A 23,789-nucleotide genomic window follows, 5' to 3' on the forward strand; every position below is an offset into this window, starting at 1 on the left:
TGTAGGCATGGCAAAGACATGACAAGCAGGCTATTTCATCTCAATTGTAACTGGTAAAATTTCATCTCAATGGTAAACAAAACAAGTGAAGTTGTTGTGTGAAAAAAATGAAATTGGAATATAGATGTTTTGTAATTGTAATATAATAAATATATGTTATTAATATATATATATATAATTAATAGATGTTTTGTAATTCACGATGATTAAAATGTAAAAAGGTATTTGCTATTGGCTGTCATGAAATTTAAATATTGGATTGAATATAAAGCTTTTAAAAATATGCCAATAAACTAAAATTTTATTAGCAAAAGTAAAGTTAAAATTTACATCAGCTCAAAAAAGTTGCCATTTGTGTTGATGACAGGCTTTACGCATACCAGATATACATATATATATATACACATATATATATATACATATATATATATATATATATATATATCTATATATATATATATATATATATATATATATATATATATATATATATATATATATATATATATATATATATATATATATGTATATATATACATATATATACATATATATATGTACACATATATATATATGTATATATATGTACATATATATATATACATATATATATGTATATACACATATATGTACATATATGTATACATATATGTACATATATATATACATATATATATATATATATGTATATATAAAACTTTATCAGCAATACCAGATGTACATCATAGCAGTCTACAAAAGTGTATGTTAGGCACCATTTTAAAATTTAACATTCACTACGTTGGCATTATACAGCACTAAACATTTGGAAGCTAATAAAACTGACCAGTTTTACAAATTTAAGTCAGACACTCTCAAACAAAGCTATGGCCATTCTAGCTAATATTCTTAATGGAATGTGAGGCGACTTCGGGGTGGTCAGCATTCCTTTATATTTTGTGAAACTTTTAGCCGCGCCTTGCAGCGGCTGATCTTTGCTCATTTCTATGACCGCAGATGATGTAAGGTCGTTTAAAAGATCTCCAAGTCAGCCAGATCGAAACAGGAGTCAAATGTCGAAGAAAATGGTTGTCATATATCCTTTCTCTCCCTTTTCATTCTACCCATTTTACCGCTCCCCGTTCACTCCATTCCTCAATTCCAGGCATTCTTCATCTCTCATGAGCTCATGAGTACTGTTCTTCCTCAACTGTCTGACCAGACAGCCGGCTCTAAGCTCATTTCGACACACGCTGAAGATAAGCCTTAGACAATTCTGAGTATAAACATCACCACAACGCTAATCCACTGGCCAATTCATTTCTGAATATTACACTCCGTGTTACGGAGACGCGTGGCTGCGGCCGGAAACAATCGCAGACTCCGATGTTTACACAAGCTAAACCATTAAGATCTATTCACCGAAAACTGTGACTAATTCCGTAAGGTGTTCTTTAATCTTGTGCGAACCAAATTATGATTATCTTATAATTTAAAAGGGAAACTAGCAATAAGGCATAATAAGCTGAAAAGGTTTACAAGATTACTAGCAACATCGGAATTAAGTGGCATTAGCATTATCTTACTTCTCTCATGGATATAGTAATAAAATTGTCTAAAAAGTCTCTGCCAGGATTCCACACTAAACGAAATAGTGCAGAAACCCGCTTCAAACTGAATGTTGGTGCTGGCTGTGAGGGTGCTATGTTTATATCCAGTACACTATATGTTTATATCCAGGTCATCACAGTACACTATATGCTAATATCCAGGCCTTCACAGTACACTATATGTTTATATCCAGGCCTTCACAGTACACTATATGTTTATATCCAGGCCTTCACAGTACACTATATGTCAATATCCAGGCCATCACAGTATACTATATGTTTATATCCAGGTCTTCCCAGTACACTATATGTTAATATCCAGGCCATCACAGTACACTATATGTTAATATCCAGGTCTTCACAGTACACTATATGTTAATATCCAGGCCATCACAGTACACTATATGTTAATATCCAGGTCTTCACAGTACACTATATGTTAGTATCCAGTTCATCACAGTACACTATATGTTAATATCCAGGCCTTCATAGTACACTATATGTTTACAATATCTGCAAACTAAGGCCACGATAGATAAGGCACAGAAAATAACCTTTACTGGTTGTTGCATAATTAATTTTTAAAAGTTTCGTTATACTTTTCAGGCATAGTTTCTAGGCTCACCTTTTTCTGCCCATTTGTGTTCATATTGGCTGTTATTCGCCAGGAAGAGAGATCCTGCTTGCTTAATATAGAGTGTATTCGAACGTGTCTCCTGTTGAACATTTTGCTAATAGATTGCCCCTCTACCCCTTAAGCAGTATTGGATTGAATTCTACCCAATAAATATTCAAATATTTTTCGTTTCATGCGAGTCGGCCCAAAGTGATTAATGGTGCATCTCCTGAGGTGATGTGAGAGGCATTGTTTACTTGTGTCACCCCGGCGACACCCTTCATGATCAATCGTCGCAGTTCAAAACTTTCTGACTTTTAATACCAATGCACTGACTGGCCAGAGAGAGTGACAGTTTTGTCAGTGTGAGATGACTGCAAATGAGACAAGAAAAGAAGTGGTACGATTTTAAGTCTTGTCTGTTAAATATCCTTGAGTTTCCCATGCTAATTACAGTCTGCAGATCTTGTGTCATCTTTGCCCTTTGCTAATTCACCAGCACCAGGCAATTTTATTGGACTTTACTGAATTTATAGCCAGTATTATATGTATATGTCGATCAAATATACAACTAACATTGACAGACTGTAAACACTCATAAAACAAACTAGCCGTCAGTTTATAATATATGTATCCTATTGGTAAGTTCACATTTACACTCGCCTGTAAAAAAGTAGCACCTGCGTGCCCTGTCTCACAGTTGGTCTCAAACTAAAGTTTTAAAGCACAAGCAACCCGCCCACCTAACAGGTACAAATGGTTGGCTTGCCTGACAGCAGCTACCCTTTGCAGCTATAGTGTTAAGTTTTTGTTCTTTCTGTTTTTGTTTCTGTATATTCAGACATTCCAAATAAAACAAAATGTTCAATGGCTGGAGGGCAAAGCAGCGTTTAAAGCCCATTAAATCCAATAATCTGTCTCTGCAATTGTTTCCCGCCCCTTTTCATCTTACACGCTTCTTTTGTTTTCTTGCTGCAAAGCTTGCACAACATCCACGTCAGGCCTCCCTTATACATTCGGTGTACTTTCTTTTTTCCAATTGCTAAGGCCGAGCTGTGATTTCTATTCGTGTCCAGCCAACCAAGACATCTTTCGACTCTCTCACTCCCGTTTGCACCAGGCTAACATTCTTTAGTATTCAGTCTTCCATATAGCAAACAAATTGATCAGCAATTCTGTGTGATATGAAAGAATTGGAGGTAAATTCCAGAAAACTCCTATTGTTCGTATCTGTTGACATCCTGTAAGGCCGATATCGATGAATCTACTAATGAACTGAATATTTGTTGCATAAAGGGGTGAAAGCAAAGCGGAGTATATGATCAATAGTCTCATGTGAATGCTACAATCTGGGCAGACAGATACTCTCATAAAGCTGTGCCAATCAATTTTTAATTACCCTCTAATGAGTGAAGCCTTTTGTTTTACCTTTATTTCACTGTTGATTATCTTGGCGTTTGTGATAACTTTCTGAGTAATTAACCTCCATAACATAATATTCACAAAGACTTTATTTATCGCTTTGGACAATTCATTTAGTCCTAATGATCATTCTGCCCATTCAACCATGTTTCTTTTTTCTTTTTGGTTCTGTTTGTTATTAACTGACTACTATATTTAGACTGCAAATTGTCTCATTAGTGGTCAATCAATGTTTGCCTGTATTTACGAGTTCACTCAACAAACAGGTTACTTTCTTATATAATAATTTTTACTTAATCTTTTTTTCATGTCTCAATATTTAGGCTCTGAACACACACTTTCTTTAGGATTTAACTGCGTACTACAAGAGAAATAAAGGTTTTGTTATATCTCACTTATGCTTCTTTTCATTCAGTCAAAATTGTTTGGATTATCGTTATTTGGTAAAACCTCATAGAGAGATGTAGTGTAACTATCTCGGTAAGACCTGACAGAGAGATGTAGTATAACTATCTTGGTAAGACCTCACAGAGAAATGTAGTATAACTATCTTGGTAAGACCTCACAGAGAAATGTAGTGTAACTATCTCGGTAAGACCTCACAGAGAGATGTAGTGTAACTATCTTAGTAAGACCTGACAGAGAGATGTAGTGTAACTATCTCGGTAAGACCTGACAGAGAGATGTAGTGTAACTATCTTGGTAAGACCTCACAGAGAAATGTAGTATAACTATCTTGGTAAGACCTCACAGAGAAATGTAGTATAACTATCTTGGTAAGACCTCACAGAGAAATGTAGTGTAACTATCTCGGTAAGGCCTCACAGAGAGATGTGGTGTAACTATCTTGGTGAAACCTGACAGAGAAATGTAGTGTAACTATCTTGGTGAAACCTGACAGAGAAATGTAGTGTAACTATCTTGGTAAGACCTCACAGAGAAATGTAGTGTAACTATCTCGGTAAGGCCTCACAGAGAGATGTGGTGTAACTATCTTGGTGAAACCTGACAGAGAGATGTAGTGTAACTATCTTGGTAAAACCTGACAGAGAGATGTTAGACTATGACTAGCATCTGATTTTAACAGAACATCAGTTATATTCACTACTAGTAAATCCAGAATGCGTAAAAGATGCAAGTTTTTTTAAATATTACGAGGTATTTCCTATGTTCTCGAAAACTCGCTCATATGCATGTATCAATCTGAGAATAGCCAAGCATTTATAGAAAGCCTTCACATGCTATTTTCAAGGACTTTCTTTTCAGTCTATCTTCTACTTTAGCAATTTCAAGTATTAAACTTTCTAGTAAATAATTTGGCCGCTAATTACCATTTTCTTCCTATTTAAGCAGTTAAACACAAAATACTACTTCAAATTTCTTCCAAGAACTCTTTAATATGTCAGAAGTTAGTAGAGGGCTGAAGATGAAAAGTCCCAGAATTTAAGAAAGAGGTTAAGATCATTCTGAGTCACTTATATACTTAATTAAGGAGCTCGAGTACCTGAGTGACACACTCAGATAGCCCGAGATCTATAGAGATGCTTGGTCATGAAGTAACCTCCATCATTTGTGTGCAATAGTTGTGACTGAGAGACTGTAAGGCTAAGCGGCACACCTTTAGGCAACTGTGTCAACAGCGAGGAAGTGCGACAGACAGCTTATCATTCATTGAATGCAGTTAAACTGATGAAAAGTGGCAGAATTTGGACAGCGAAGGGGAGACGATTTTATATTTATTGATAAAAAATCAAAGCCTGTAGCGGTATGAAATATTTAGTGGCAAAGTTGAGGTTATAACATGTCAGCCACATCAAGATATCAGATGCAGCCATAAACTTTCTCTGACAATTATCGAGTTTGGAAAAAACAAAAGATGTACATAGAGATAAGAGCTCTCGAATCAAATGCAGTGAGCGAGCTGAAAGTGACAGCTGCGGGCGAGTGGGTGCCACTACCTGCCACTCCCTGATGAATGCTTCTTCTCTGCTAGAGTCTAGCCCCGCTCTTATATAACTCCACATATGACTGCTTTAGTACAACTCATCCATCATTCCTATCAGCTTCACTCCTAGCATATTTCACTCGGAGTGAACCTCTGCTGCAGGTACGGCTTGCATAAATACCTTCTATTTACCGCAATGCCAAGCTCACTTGTCAATATACAATAAATAACTATTAAATTAAGAATAAAATTGCCTAATGTTTTATAGTCAGAAAAACTTTGCTTTAAGTAGACCCGAATCAAATGAACTAGGGAGCTTGGCTGACACATGCCATGGTTAACCGATGGCTTGCAGTGAGTCACATAAAAGCACAATGTATCATCATTATCTGGCCTGCCATGCCAAGCCAGACTACTAACAGACTATTTCCATAATGTCATAATCAACATATAAATAATATTAGCCTTATATAATCATAGTATAATGCAGGATTTCACTATAAGAAACTATTAGTCTCTGGTTCACCTCAATGAATTTATGCTTAGTTTCCAGCGCATGAGAGGGCAGGGGGAAGTTATGTAAGAAGGTTTCACCATCCTGTCTAGAACTATCTGGCTAGATAAACGCTGAAGCCGTGTTTGACAAATTGCATGTTAGATATATGTCATTTTTGAGATAGTAAAGTGTATACTGAATTATGCAGATATATATACGTATATATATCTTTATATATATATATATATATATATATATATATATATATATATATATATATATATATATATATATATATATATATATATATATATATATATATATATATATATATATATATATATATATGTATATATATATACGCATATATATATATCTATATATATATATACGTATATGTATAAAAAATTGTTTCTTCACCCCGGATACTCCGTATGGGTGGTAAATTCTGCTCTAACTTGGGTCTCCTACTAGAGACCTGGGAGTTTGAGCACTCGCCTCAAGATCGTAGCTGTTCCCAATAGCGCACTTTTCTGCAACTCACCTGAGTTGATTGCTGTTGGTATTTGGGCAAGTCACATTTTATGCGCCGGTGTTATTGCGCCCAGTGCCCCAATGACTACTGGGATTACAGTTGTTCTTACATCCCAGCATTTTTCAATCTCTTCTCCAAGAGGGAGATATTTCTCTACCTTTTCTTTTTCTTTGCTGTATATATATATATATATATTTATATATTTGTATATATATATATCTACATATATATGTATAAAATCAGTAAAACAAACTATAACTTTAGATGAAACACTTCATTAATAATAGTTTTATGCCTGCTGAGAGCAATCTTCAGATAAAATTTTGCTATCAGTTTTGGTTACTATATACCCAAACTGGTACAAAATATTACAATGAAAAATGATTTGGTAATGATACAATTAATACGAACAGAGAAAACAAAATTAAACTCATGAATACGTTGAATTAATAAGAACAGTGAGTGCATAAAAGTGTGTTTGTGTGTATAAAAAGGTTACTCTTGCAACAGAAGCTATTCATCAAAGCTGTGAATACGACGATACTGATGCCTCTCATTACTGGTACAACCATAAAAATGAGATATCAGACTGTCTCTGTCTGGTATTTTGTCTGGCCGAAAGGAGAGAGAATGTAGAGGCAATTCCTACTCAAGATAATACAATTGTTCACATGAAAAGTATTTAGTCTTTACAGATTTAGCAATTGAACCTTAATAAAAACTGGAAATAGGAGTGTAACGGCACATTTGAAATCGAAACGGCACATTTGAAAATCGCAAATTAAAAAATGTAGTGGTAAAAAATAGCTTTTAACAATATTTCAAAAAAATAACAAATGCAAAAGGAGATAATAATTAATACTAAAAAGTGCACATATAGCGTGTGCAATTGTAAAAAAGATTTACAGTGTATAGTGAAAGATATACAGTGTATAGTGAAAGATTTACAGTGTATAGTGAAAGATACACAGTGTATAGTGAAAGATACAGTGTATAGTGAAAGCGGTGAGAATAATAAGAATGACTCAGCGTTGTGGTTACGAACGCTCGTTAGTAGACTTGTTAGTAGACTTGTTAGTAGACTTGTTAGTAGACTTGTTAGTAGACTTGTTAGTGGACTTGTTAGTGGACTTGTTAGTAGACTTGTTAGTAGACTTGTTAGTAGACTTGCAACTTGAATGTCGTGAGTACAAATCCAGTATGAAAGTGATTTTGTGTTACTTTAATTTTATTGCTATAACTGGAAGGATGAGGGACAGACAAACACTGAGATTTATATATATATGACAAATTGTCTGTTGGATATATGCCTTTTTGAGGTATTTAGGTGCATATTGAGTTATGCTGATATATGATATGACATACATATACAATTTTATGTATGCATATATATGTATACATATGTATATATATATATACACACATATATATGTATATATACTACATATATATGCATATATATATACATAGTATATATATACTAGCGGATTGTTCGGCCTTGCACGGGTATCAAAGATCAGCTTATAAATAGTGACAGGTTATGTGGTTGCCTGCCACTTGCCATAAGCCTGGCACAGTGCCAATGGGTAATTTTAGTAAGCTAGTATTGCTAAACTTACTAATGAGAGCAAGCATAAAACGACGCTGCGTCGTAACGCAAAGCAGTATGCGTATTTTCACCCACATAGCTACAAAATAAATCCATCAATCTTGCGTAGCCCATTGGTTTAGCAAATCATCTGGAGATGGTAGGTTCCGATATCAAATCTTCGGCAACACGGATTATTCATTCCAAGATTTTAATAGCTATAGCTGGACAAACCGAATCACGTACACACAACCTTTGATATATATATATATCAAAGGTTGTGTGTATGTGATTCGGCTATATATATATATATATATATATATATATATGTATATATATATACATCAAAGTTATAAATATAAACATGTATACATTTAGGTATATACATACATATACATGTATATATATCTACACACACATTTATATTTACGGGGTATATATATATATTGTATGAATTTATGTACTACTGGGCCTATACAATACTATGCTCAAATACATACTTTTGTATAGATAAAAAAGTATATACTTATGCATAATACTACATTGTATATAAGGGTAGTAGTAGATATTAGTGCATATAGATGTATAGCATGTATTTGTATTATTTTTATCAGACTTTATATAGATACAAACATATATTGTTTTTATATATTGTTATTCAAAAGCATTGGTTTTTAGCAAGCTTTAATAAGCTGGCATTTAATGATATTTAATTTAATGAGCCCATTATCTCCACTTCTTTTATTTTGATAACTAGTGCAGTACATTTGGTTGTGACACACTCTCATGCTATTGTACGATTCAAGTATTGTTGTTTTCAACTTGTTGTTTCTAATTTTAAAACTTAATGAAATACCGTAATATTTTATCTAGCACTTGTTGGTTTATTAAAACAGGCCGGTGTTTTTGCTAAAAATTTATTGGCCATTATATTAGAAGCTTCTTTGGCTAGGATAGGACAGATAGAATCTGATAGCTCCTATCTGTCCCACCGCTGTAGGGCTATTTTGGACATCATACGTTACTCAGGCAGCAGTTTTGAGCAGCGATTATCCGATTACCTCTGTCCAGTTGCTCAACACTGCCTCGTGCGGTGACTCTCGGGAATTCCTGTATCTCAGTCAGCTTCTACCTTGCCAAAATTAATTAACTTTTCTTTGAGAAAGTTTTACATAAATAAACAAGCAACGGGGCAGAGGGAGCTGAGAGTTGACATAATATAATTGTGTTTTGCTTTTGCTTCTCATTAGCAGCCTTGGCAGTCATTAGCTCGATGTGTGGATGAGCCACTGCTCTATTGATTTGCGTAAGCGACAGCTCTGCGTTGTTTGTTCAAAGCTACCAAAATGCAAACAATAGTAATAAAAATGATAAGTAAGTCCGTGATTGTTTCACAGCGTGAAGCCTCCTCTATCGTCTGCTGACCATGAGCACACTTTGGTTTCTTTCAAATAACAAGAGCTAAATGCTTTTAATAACATGCGGCAAATCATTTTAATTATACTTGTTTACCATTGTATTTGTGATTCTATCTAAGAACAATGTTTATGTTATGTAAATGATATCAGCCGTGTAACATGTACGTAGTCCTCTGTACCTCCCATATAACTTCCAGCCTAAAGACATACGATGTATTCAGGGTGATCACACTATTACATTTATTCTGGGTATATAGCATATAATATATATCACATAGTACTTAGTACATAATAACAGTATATAGTATACTGTATATAGTATACTGCATATAGTATACTGTATATAGTATACTGTATATAGTATATAGTATACTGTATATAGTATACTGTATATAGTATACTGTATATAGTATACTGCATATAGTATATAGTATACTGTATATAGTATATAGTACACCGTATATAGTATACTGTATATAGTATACTGTATATAGTATACTGTATATAGTATACTGTATATAGTATACTGTATATAGTATACTGTATATAGTATATAGTATACCGTATATAGTATACTGTATATAGTATACAGTATACTGTATATAGTATACTGTATATAGTATATAGTATATAATATACTGTATATAGTATACTGTATATAGTATACTGTATATAGTATATAGTATACTGTATATAGTATACTGTATATAGTATACTGTATATAGTATATAGTATACCGTATATAGTATACTGTATATAGTATACTGTATATAGTATACTGTATATAGTATACTGTATATAGTATATAGTATACTGTATATAGTATATAGTATACTGTATATAGTATACTGTATATAGTATATAGTATACTGTATATAGTATATAGTATACTGTATATAGTATACTGTATATAGTATATAGTATACTGTATATAGTATATAGTATACTGTATATAGTATACTGTATATAGTATATTATACTTACTACTGCACAGTGAGCTATAACAAATTATTTACACTTATATTATTTTCTAAACTGATTCTTGATATTCTTGTTTTATATATTAATAGCAATAATAATAGTAATGATAATAAAAAACGATCCAGAAATCAGCACTTCTAGGGACAGCCCAAATTCTCAGAAAAGCACTCTAGTATTATTCAATTATGTAAGAACTCTTTGGTCATTAGATGGAACCCAGGCTCACTATGAAACTAGTCAAGCAACTGTAGAAAAATAACAATAATCATCATCAAAGAAATGCACAGCATTCTTGTCGACAATTATCATCAACAACTCAAAAATGAGTCATTACATCACATCTCTTTCAAAGGTAAATTAAATGAAAACCGGGAGACAGGCAGCGATGTGACTAAGGTGTGTGCCATGTTCAATAAACATTTAGAGCTCGTGGCAACGGCGCAAAGAAATATCTCCTTAAAACTGCGTAGCTTCAATATGGCATCCAGTTGTAAAATAACTATGTTACCAAGTTTCCTAATATATTAATTGTTCATGTTTTTACATTGCAATATAATATACAAAATCTAAATATGATATATAAATATACTATAGATTTTAGTATATGTAGCATATAGTATACCATGTAGTCTAATATATAATGTATATGTAGCATATAGTATACCATGTAGTCTAATATATAATGTATATGTAGCATATAGTATACCGTGTAGTCTAATATATAATGTATATGTAGCATATAGTATACCATGTAGTCTAATATATAATGTATATGTAGCATATAGTATACCATGTAGTCTAATATATAATGTATATGTAGCATATAGTATACCGTGTAGTCTAATATATAATGTATATGTAGCATATAGTATACCATGTAGTCTAATATATAATGTATATGTAGCATATAGTATACCATGTAGTCTAATATATAATGTATATGTAGCATATAGTATACCATGTAGTCTAATATATAATGTATATGTAGCATATAGTATACCATGTAGTCTAATATATAATGTATATGTAGCATATAGTATACCATGTAGTCTAATATATAATGTATATGTAGCATATAGTATACCATGTAGTCTAATATATAATGGGCCAAAGACATAGAATAAAATAACAAAACTGCAAACTTCAAAAGATATTTTTGAGTTTCTACGACATCTTAAATGGCAAACTAAATCAAGGATGAAGGAGACCTTGATGGACGATCATGTCAGCTCAGTACTTGGACGACAATCTGAAAGACAATTAACCTCCTCAATTTGCACAGCTTACAGTTGAAGCTCGTAGCAATCAAACACTAATTATTTGAAAGAAATTTCATTTTTTGCAGTTCGATACGCATAGATTACTGTCTGCTACATAATATGAAAAGCCTTTGTGAAAGACCCGCAAAACACTGTCAAGTTTTGGCAGGATTGGGCGTGGTGTCGTGCTGCGCGTTATAACAAGACCAAAGTTCCTTTAAACTGACTGCCTGTTTGTATGTAGTAAATGGGCATGCCTGTCAGCTTATGGATTCTCATTATAATCTATATTAAGTGGGTTCTTTTTTACTTCAGCAAAATTCTGGTAAATTGATAGCCTCCAAGTAATTACCGATTGAAATTGAACTCTTTAACATAATATAGCACAATGAATCATAATGTTATATAATGAACTATAATAAAATGTATCATAATCTATATTCTAGCTCATATGAAATGTTGAGTGGCAAATGAATGAAAGTTAGTCATTGCTCATAGCAACACTCCTTCTCTTAATATTTCTTTTAATAGAAGTTTAAATGGCATGTAAACTGAGTATTATAAGATGTCAAATAATGATTTACTTCTATGATTATTGTTACATATAAAGCATGAAACATCAAACCAGCAGAAGACAACTTCCAGTTCCTTAAAATAAGGCTATATTTTTGAAGCATACACCTAAGATTTCTACAACAGTAATTTTTTCTGAACATTTAATGTGAAAGTAAACTAATTCTTCTAATGATACTTATACCTTCTTGCATGAATATAAGAAAGTGGCTCCCATTTACCATAGAAGTTAGGGTCGGGTTAGTTTAGGATTGTTACATCACGTGTCAGCCGAGCCTTTCTCTAACCGCTCTTTATGCTGAACCGTTTTTATATGAAAAGAATAAACATCTTTTTTAAAACAAGACTCTTTGTTCTTCTGTAGTGAAACACCAGCCTAATATAAACCTCAACAAAAAGCTTGGCCATCATATATTTTAATGGTCTCATCAATATTGCCTACCCGTGTAGACCACTTCAATAAAAACCATTTCATCATGTTCCCCATCTCTGTATGCAGTCAATGTTTAGATTGCTTTTATTAAACCTGTATCCTGTGTCTTTGTCAAGTATTATGCGTGAAGGTAAAACACTCGTATCATGAAAGGACACAGACGCATTGAGCTAAGAAGAATGTCGTCATAGCATAAGCTAGATAATAAAGGAAGGCAAGACCGAGGAGAGAAAGAACCGGGTCTCTCAGCAAATACCCTTGGCGCGGTGGCTAGAGTCTACCCCCTGCGATGCTGCCTCTATTCATACAGAACAGAAGGCTTTTATGAGCAAGTTTGAAGAGTGGCAAAGGCTATGCACATTTGAGTGTCTATTTGTGTTTGTTATGTTCAACTTGACATGTGAGCCGCTTATGTTATACTCATATGTAATGAATTGATGAGAGGCGAATTTTGTTATAAATAACTTCTTCTATTCTCCACTCTTTTACATTCTTTTAAATAAAAATAAAAATGTTAGAGAAGTAGGGAGGTCTATTGGGTGATAGTTATTAGTAGCCGTAACCGTGCATTAACCGTGCATTAACTGTGCATTAACCACGCATTGACCAGACTTACAAACTCTTGACATCTTCTAAAGATCAACTCGCTAGTCCTTCAATCTCTACTCATACTCTTACCAACCGGTCAGTTTAGTCAGCGACCCCCTAACCAGTCAAGTTATGTATATTACACACACTAGACTTAGCTAAATATTTTAGGCAGTAAGTATTTCGTTTACAAAAAAAACTAAATTCGTTATTCATCAATCATTTTATCGTAAAAAAGGAAATGAAGTATTTAGGAGGAAGGCGTATTAACCAATGAACATGATTAATCTCATCTGCTAATTACATCATTTAAAACCTGTGCGATTCTACGATGTGCCTTTTCCAGCTATTCTCTGGCTAGAATACCAGGCACCCAATAGCCATAAATGACAAATTATGGGAACATCCCATCCCCTCTATGAGCTCATCTACTCACCGCTAGTTCAGGCAACAGCATCATTTTCCCCGGAAACGCCTGCACAAACATATTACAAGTTTATAACAACAGAGTAAACTGATGGTCTTCCACTGGGAGCATTAAACTCTCCTCCTACGCAAAAGGTCTTGCTTGTGATTAATGTTAAATCTGGTCATCTCTCATTCCTACTGATTATCAAAACCAATCTTGTGTGTATCATATTATATTACATTGCATTGCGTTATACAGTATAATATTATACTTTACCATAGTATATCATACGTCATATTATATTTTATCGTAATGTATTATCTATTATATTATATCTTATTATAGTATATTACAAGTAATATTATATTTTATCATAGTGCATTATATGGCATATTATAAGACTTGAGAAGACAAACTCGAGGCTGTCTCTAAACAATGCTAAATATGTCACCAAAGACGCTATGGAAACAGGAAGTAAACTAGTACAAATTGTCAAAAGCTTCCACTTCCTAAGAAAATTCTATTTAAAGACCGGATAGAAAGATGCTGTTTAGAGATGTGCTTGAAATGCCAGCGGAGACACATTTTGTTTACGAGTTGTCTCTTGAGGCAGGTGCCTCATGGCTGCCTTCTCGCCTTATACAGACTGCCTATTGTTTTAACTTCCTTAATGCTTGTATAATAACATGTGTGTGTTAGTAAGAAAGCGAATGGAAGATAGCCTGCAACGCTCCATAGAGAGTTACTGAGATTAGGAGGATCTCACCAAACACTGCGGAGAAGCACAAAGCAGCATCTAACAGTATGAGGCAGCATGAGACAGCGTCTAACAATATAAAACAGCATGAGGCAGCATTTAAACCGGCATGAGGCATGAGCTTGCTTTGCTACTGCTAAATACACCGCTTGAAGAAAGATGTTTGATTAAAATGTTTGATGTTTGACTAAAACAATTGTATCTATAAATGCTCTCTAGGCTTTTACTTCCATACCTTGCTTAAATCCCATTGGCAAAGAAAATAGGGACACAATTTTGAATCATTAAAGCCAAAAATGTCACGGTATTTCATTGCCTCAGGTGTAATTAGGTGAGAGGTGAGTTGCCGTGTAAAGCAAATCACAGCGTGCTACCCACTTTTCCATTGGGTGATCTGAGCAAAAGAAAATTAAATGCTATATTTGCCTTAGGGAAGCTAAATGCATCCCGCAAATCCCAGAAGAGCTCAAGTACATCTCCATTTGCATCAAATAAATGGTTAAATCAATGCAAGCTTGATGATATTATTAAAGAAAGGTGCCTTTTTGTAAAACGAGCGTTTGCCATGAATAAATTTGGGATACAGCTGTACAAGAGAAGACAAATTTACAATACAGCTCTGCAAGAGAAGATAAATCTGTGATACAGCTGTGCAAGAAAATAACTGATCATCTTCAAAACAATCTAAAAATCCATATAAGTAAAACCTCTCATAGAGAGCTTTATGTTAAATTTTTAAATAACATGCCTTTGACTGAAAGATGGCATCAACTAGTTAAGATGACTTATTGAATCTCAGGTACTTTTACTGCAGTTGAATCTTAACATATTGCACTTTCTTTTCTCTAACATTTTTAAAGTTTCCTTACAAAACTTTTCTTTAGCCTTACTCAGCAATGATTTTATCAAGTTTTCAATATTATTACTATTAACAGTTAAGAAACACATTTTATGTATCTAATGTAAACTGATTCTTTTTAACAAAAACTCTTTGATTCTGTGACAAAAACCTTATTCGACATGTTGCAGTGCAGAGTTTATAGCACAATCTTTGCAAACTTTTGAACTTTAGAGTTTCTACATCTAAATGTATACAGCGACAGATATTTTCAGGTCTGTACAACAATTTATGTGAAAACCGGTGAGTGTAAGAGGTGAAGGACAGAGTACTCTCTGGTTACAGTACATGTAAGTGTATGAAGTAAAGGACAGAGTACTCTCGGGTTACAGTGAGTGTATGAGATGAAGGACAGAATACTCTCTGGTTACAGTAAGTGCATGAAGTGAAATACAGAGTACTCTCTGGTTATAGTAAGTGTAAGAGGTGAAGGACAAAGTAATCTCTGGTTATAGTAAGTGTATGAGGTGAAGGACAGAGTACTCTCTGGTTAGAGTAAGTGTATGAAGTGAAGGACAGAGTACTCTCTGGTTACAGTGAGTGTATGAGATGAAGGACAGAATACTCTCTGGTTACAGTAAGTGCATGAAATGAAAGACAGAGTACTCTCTGGTTATAGTAAGTGTAAGAGGTGAAGGACAAAGTACTCTCTGGTTGTAGTAAGTGTATGAGGTGAAGGACAGAGTATTCTCTGGTTAGAGTAAGTGTATGAGGTGAAGGACACAGTACTCTCTGGTTATAGTAAGTGTATGAGGTGAAAGACAGAGTACTCTCTGGTTATAGTAAGTGTATGAAGTGAAGGACAGAGTACTCTCTGGTTACAGTAAGTGTATGACACGAAGGGCAGAGTACTCTCTGGTTACAGTAAGTGTATGACACGAAGGGCAAAGTACTCTCTGGTTACAGTAAGTGTATGAGGTGAAGGACTCTGTCCTCCATTTCATACACTTACTGTAACCAGGGAGTGCTCTGTCCTTAACATTCTGACTGAACAATTTGAATATTGACTGCATAGTCTAATGTTGCCTGTTTGTGTGTGAGAGTGTGTATGGTGGGTGACGAGTGTGACGTGTGTGTGGCGTGTGTGGTGTGTGTGTTTAATTTCATATTAAGCTAAAAATTAATGAAAGCCTAATTCCTACATATTAAGGTATGATGAGGTCCCATACACAGTAATACAAGTATTGCTGAATTTTTTTGTCAGCATCAGTTAGTGTTTCACTCTCTTAACTCACTAAATCTTAAACACTTGACTCATAAGCTTAAAGAAATTCTTTTATTTACACAAAGAACTAGCTTATTGTTAAAAAATTTCCAAAGGACTAATAACACATCAGTACAAAAAAGCAAAGACTATGATTTTAGTATTGATATTATTCTGACAAAAGAGCTTAATTCTATCCTTTCATCCAGAGTGTAGATCTCAGTGCATGCTGTTGATTTTAGCTCCCTCTTGGTGTGTTTAATTAAGAAGCGTTATTTCAGGTAGTGTTGGTTTCAGCAAGACAAAAAATTGCTTGCAGCTCCCTTCTGTTGAGCTCAGTAAGTTGTACATGTATAACATGTAGTGTTGGGTTCAACACGCTTCGTTGGCTAAAGCAAATCATCGAGAATTAATAGCGTTGCCAAGCTCAAAGTGGGAGTTGTCACTTCTTTTCACTCTCTAATCCGATTATACGCGTACTTCTGCTACTTCTGTTAAAAAAGATCTTTTTAAAGAACTATGTTGAGAGCGACGAAACTGTAGTTCAAAAAATTGGTCAGTTAGTTATTCCAGAAATTTGTTTAAGTGCCTTTTGTTGATCTGCTCAAAACACTTTTAATCGTTAATATTGTGATGGATTTACTAAGCTGAGTTGTTTTAATTGCCATAAGCATTCAGCTATTCTCAGATTAGCCCTATAATTTAAAAGCCAGCTTGCGTGGAAAGCCCGTTGATTAACACTCAGCCCTTGCTATATAAGCAATGGTGCTTCAGTGTTAAGACGGGGGAAAACAAAGAGCACAGAGCTGGCGATACAGAGTACAAACGACTGAAATAAAGACTGAGAGTTACGTTCATAATCTGCATTAAGGACAGTGCGGTAACATTAACTTACCTTTGTGCAGCTTTGTATATCTTTGGTAACATATATATTGCTTAACATTCTTACATTTACAAGTGTAACTGTTTTGGGTATTTATTATTGTAACTCATTTCAGCATTACGCTTGATTGTAGTGAATTGTTCTAATTGTTCTATCTTCTCATGTTTATAGAGCTTGTGTGAATAAAAGCCATTATTCACCAGACACTTTGTTGCAACAATTACAGTTGTGCATGAGAGCTATTACTCGTTCAGTATAAGACAACTTGTACGCAGAACCCACTTGCTAGTGGTTAGTCAGCGCTGACTTCCACAACAATATTCTTATTTGAAGAGTTATTATCTCGTTGAACTAATCAATAGAGTAAGTTTTTGGAGCAGTAAGCCACATCGATAATTATAATGGATCGATGATTTGATGTATTTTTGTGGCTAAGGTCAAGGCTTTGCATTTTCAAAACCTTGTGCATATGGATTCCATTAAGCTTTATTCATTAAGTTCATTCGTTAAGATAGGATACACTGGTAATGGAAAAACATTTTCTGGCTGACATTAAAAAAAACGATAACATTTACCGTGCATTGTGTCATTCAAGCCTTGCCTCTGCTAGGTACAATCTCAGAGTTATATGTGGCATATCTGGGATAGAAATACTTCTTTTGTAGTACCACCACGGGTACTTTGAGCGTTGCGACAGGCGACGGTGAAAAGAAAGAGATCTCCTCAGATTTCTTTCTTTCTTCTCACTGTCGCTTATCGCAACGCTCAGAGTACCCGTGAGTACCACACTTTCAAGCCTGTTAATTTACGACGGTTACACCGAAAATATTTGAAATTTTAAACAAATTCATATACTGTGACAACAACGCTGGTCTAACATTTTACTTCTGTGTTCAAAGCATCAAACAGCTCGTAAATTGTTTATCAAAGTGATGCAAGGTAGCGAAGCTAGTGTGATGGATTTGCAAAGCCTAGCTTTTCTAATCGCCGTATGCGTCCAGTTATTCTAAGATTAGCCCAGTAATACGCAAGCCAGCTTTCATGGAAAGCCAATGAACTTGTTAAATAACGTGCAGGTACGTACCTTGATACGACACTGTAGAATAAGAAGGTCCATGAGGTCCTGTGGAGCTTATATGCCAATAGTCCCGGGAAAGCTGATAAAGCCGTGAATAAGCCGTAATAGCTTTAACTCCATTCCTATAGCATCATTGACTTTGACTCCCAGTAGCGTCTCACAATTGCCATAGATACTGTTACGCTACATAAGATCTCAAAGCACGATTACACACCGTGCCCCCTCTTAGGAAAAGGCCACCTCAGAAGATCCTAATTTCATATATTGTCATTTCCAATCAAGTTACAAACTTCCAAAAATAAAACTACAATTTTCCTTTTATCCCAAATACTCTATCATTTCCTTCGCTTCCCAAGGACTCTTCTTCTGCAGCTAGGTCAAGGGTCCTGGACTCCTCTTGACCAGTGCAGGCATCTGTCGTACTGACAGGCTTGCTGCTTTTATACAACCCTGGGGTCTCAAAAGACTCCTCCAGGGAGCTTTTAGCAACGCCTACAGTTTCCACCCCGGCCTTCTTCGCACTCAAGCTTTCCTCCCTGGAATTGCCCTTCAGGCTTGGATTACAAGAGCCAGGTCCAACAGCCTTCTTTGCTTAAGCATGGGCGCCGGCAGAAACGCTGTCCACCGCGGGCCTAGCCTTCGCAAATCTAGCGGGCAAACGGGCTTTCACCTTGGCCATTTCAGCTAAGACGCCTTGGAGGGCAACAGAGCTCTCATACTCCTCACTCAATTCCATTTCCTCCTTCTCTAACTCTCTAATCTGCTCCTCAAACCTGCGCTGTAACCTCTCTCTCCTTAACCTAATATTTTTCTTTTTCTCCACAAATTTATTCTCATTTAAAAAGCGGTCGCTTTCTATTTCGTCTAAAAACACATTACCTTTGTTCAATATAGAGACTTTCTGAACTTTTCCACTCTTCTTTATTACACCGGCATAACTAGCACCAGATCGAGAAATTGATTCACTAGCTGACATTATGTCTAATTCTCTTTCAGCTTGATCCTTAAGACCAGACTCTATTGGTTTGGGTGTTAATAAACGCTTAGGTTCCATATTTTCCTTCAAGTTCATTTTAAAACCCTGAAAAACATCAGGAAACTCCCTTTGGTCAAAATCATCTTTGCACATACTATTAATGTCAAGCAATTTTAGCTGATGTAACTCGTGTAATCCTAAAAGATTTTTCCTAGAACCTGTTAAAACATACACGGAAGTGTCGACTGACCTAAAAATGCTTCTGATTTCAATTTTACAAATTCCAGCTATAGATAGAGAAGATTCATCTGCGCTATATATACTACGTTCAGGTTTACTCAAACTCAGACCAAGCATTTTACTAGTCTCTTCTGTTACCGTAGAAACTTCTGCTCCTGTATCGAGCGTAAACTCAACACTTTTCCCATTTACTTTTAAAACTTGTTTAATGTCATTACTACATAGCCCATCTTTATTGCTTTTGGTGAATCTCACTCTATGTGGACTTTTTCTAAAACTCCTACTTTGTCTACTAGACTTGTACCTATCCCTTGATGGGCTTCTACTACTACCACTGCTGCTTTATCTTTTACAATCACGTCTAGACTCTTGTCTTTCAATACACTTGTTGCGAGGACAATCCTTAGAAATGTAACCTCTCCTTGAACAAACATAGCACCTAGCACTCGAGCAATCCCTAACATGATGTCCTTCCCTGTTACAAGCAAAGCAAATAATACTTCTAGCAGGGGAATTATATCGTCTAGGTGATGACCTTTTATGACTTTGCCTACCTCTCCACCCAGGTAAAAAGGTGTCAGATCTATCACTACCTGAACTATCTCTCCTAGGCAGCCTATAACTAGAACGCTCCCCATGAGATTTTTCACTTTTCCTAGAAACTCGGCAAACAGGTGCAACAGAACTACTGTCACTAGATTCCACCTTGATATCTCTCTTAGCACCACTGATAACGGATTCTGATTCTCTAGCTAAATGTCTAGCTTTCAATCTGTTAGATAATTGCTCCCAAGTTAAGTCAGTCTCCTGCATTAACTCTTTCCTAGCACTGGAATCACACAAACCATTCACTGCTAAAGCTACACAGAAGAGCTGTCTCAAATCATTATTACCATCACCAAAATCCATATCTCTACTTAACTTTTCCACTCTCACCGAGTACTCTCTCTCTTTTTCCCCTAAAGCCTGTGAAATCGTAACAAACCTCATCGTTCTCACAAAAACACTTTCCTCTCTCTCATAATGACCTCTCAAAAGATTTAAAGCTGTTTGGTAAGCATCAGCTGCCTGGCTGGCAAGATCAAACCCTAAGCTTCTCAGTAACTCCATTCCTCTGCTACCGATAGCGCCCAATAAAACTAACAGCTTAGTCCTCCCCGCAAAGAGTGGGACACCACCTTCAGTATTATCCATACGGAACGAAGTAAGCTCACACGCAACCTCAAACTCACTAAGCCAAGACTTAAAGGAACTAGAGAAGTTTCCACTATCTAGCCTCAACTTAGGGAATACACTAACATCTAGCTGTCTAGCAGCCATATTCGCACACAACAACAACCACTTTCGACACACCTAACAATTAACACAAGGAATCACTATAGCACTGCTACGATAATGCTACTCTACTACTGATACAACGTGGCAACCCAAGTAAATAACAATCACCTACCCGAACGACGCTACGCCATGCAATAGCGTTACTAATTAATATTACCAACCCTCAACGATATAATAGAACGACACAGTATAATAACACCCCTCAATTAATTAATGTAACAACACAGTATCCTGCCTACGACGCCATGTTAAATAACGTGCAGGTACGTACCTTGATACGACACTGTAGAATAAGAAGGCCCATGAGGTCCTGTGGAGCTTATATGCCAATAGTCCCGGGAAAGCTGATAAAGCCGTGAATAAGCCGTAATAGCTTTAACTCCATTCCGATAGCATCATTGACCTCGACTCCCAGTAGCGTCTCACCATTGCCATAGATTCTGTTACGCTACATAAGATCTCAAAGCACGATTACACACCAGAACTAACGCACAATACTCACTACATAAGCAACTGTAATCAAGCCTTAGGAAAGAAGGAGAAGAAAGAGTACGGAGATAAGTCTAGGGAAAGTAGAGCTAAAAACGTGCGAACGCTGACGTAAATAGTTTTAGAAAGTGAAAAACTATTTTCTACATCACCGTAACGAACAGCATGGTAACATTCGTTGACCTCTGCACAGTTTGGTGCATATATAAATCGTTTACATTCTTGCATTTACAAACGTAATAGTTGAGTACTTCCTATTGTAAACTAATTTTAGTGTTACACTTGATTGTATTGAACTATGCTTGATTGCTCTCTGCGTTTTTGTGCTTATAACGGGCTTATAACTTGAATAATAAAAGAAACACTGAGCAGCCAGTCATACTGCTTGAAGAAATTCTGACTTCAATATAAAACGGCTTGTATGCAGAACCCGCTTGCAGGTGGCTAGTCAGGGCTGACTTTCACAGCACTAGTTTCATAAGGTAGTTGGCGGTGATTTTATATCTAAAGCTTAGTGTAGGCTATGTATTTTACTTGTAACACTTATGCTGTAGAATTTTGCTCTGACTAACTTTTGTATGTGATTTCGATTGAAACATTCCTCCAGATGTCACTGCTCAACATGTACCTGTGGTATGTTTCAGTGGCACTTTGCTATGATGTTTCGAGTACTTTTATTTTATCAAACTCACTTTCTAATAATGTGTACAGTTCTCACATAAATACTAATCAAAGTTTTTTAAAGCTAACTCGTTTTGAGTGGAGTGAGTGGAGTGAGTTTAATGCTAATCAACGAGCAAGTTAGCCTATGGTCAAAAGTTTATGTACTTGTAATTAAAGTAACGAGCAGAAATATTAAGGAAACATTTGTATAGCGAGGTAATAATTTAGGGCAAAGTGAATAAGATATATATCCTGTTAAAAAGTGCTGTGCAACGGGCAGCCCTATGGCAACATATGGCCTTTGACCATCTTTTATGGGACCCTTGGCCGTCTTTTATGCGATCCTTGACCACCTTCTGGCAATTTTTCATAATATGTGAAATATGGACTGCTTGATCAATGAGCATCCCTTTTACAAGATGTCAACAGAGTACATGTACCGTGTATGTCAATATTAAAACCAATATTGACATACAAGCAATAACATTGCGTATGAGCAACAAGCACTTTTTAACGGATAGAGGTACATGACATTGAGGTTTCCCCATATTATGATTTCTCTGTCATTGTGTTCAGCTGTAGGTAAGTAGAAGGGGAAATCTCTAACAAAACTCATGTGATGGTGAGTAAGTTCTGTTTTATATCAGTGTTAGGCAGGGTTGCGGCACGTAAGAAAGTGGATCGGGAAGGACAAATTTTTTAACAATGAATGTAATGCAAATGTTTTATAAGGCAACATGCAAAAAATCCATTTGTATGATCTATAGCGACATGATATCTGTTAACCAAGAGTATACCATACGCTGTCATTATACCACTCATCATGCTATTATGATCAGTATTAAGGGTGAGAAAGAAAAGAGAAATGATATAAAATTTGATTCAATGTCTCGAAAGCTGACAGGCCAGCAACAACACTTCACCCACTACAAAGAGTTCAGCAAGAAAGCTACGAAATGTAGTCTTGTTGTATCACAAAAAATTGGAGAGACAGTTACCATTTCAACATGACAAATTCGCAAAGGAGGTGTGTACAATGAATGTAGAAGTATTATGCATATCATACATGTATTTTTGTGCGTAATAAAATGAATATTTGGTAATTTGTCATTTATAATGTGATGAAAGTATTTGTTATTACTGCTAATTGCGGAGTAAAAAGAACATACAGTAGAGTAGGCCAAGGCTACAAATATGCATATACATAATTTTATTTGACAGTGTCTGGAATTACTGTCACTTTCCATATTATGTGACATAACTTAAAGCTTGTTCTTGAAGGTTTTTACTGCGTTTGTAGAAGAATTTTTTTAGAAAGAAAAGAAGCTCCTGGAAGTATATCCCTACAATATATACATGGCTAGAAGGATTGAGTGATTATGGGATAACATTGAACAATATATACATGGCT

Source organism: Watersipora subatra, chromosome 3 (genome assembly GCF_963576615.1).
Source record: "Watersipora subatra chromosome 3, tzWatSuba1.1, whole genome shotgun sequence".
NCBI lineage: Eukaryota > Metazoa > Bryozoa > Gymnolaemata > Cheilostomatida > Watersiporidae > Watersipora > Watersipora subatra.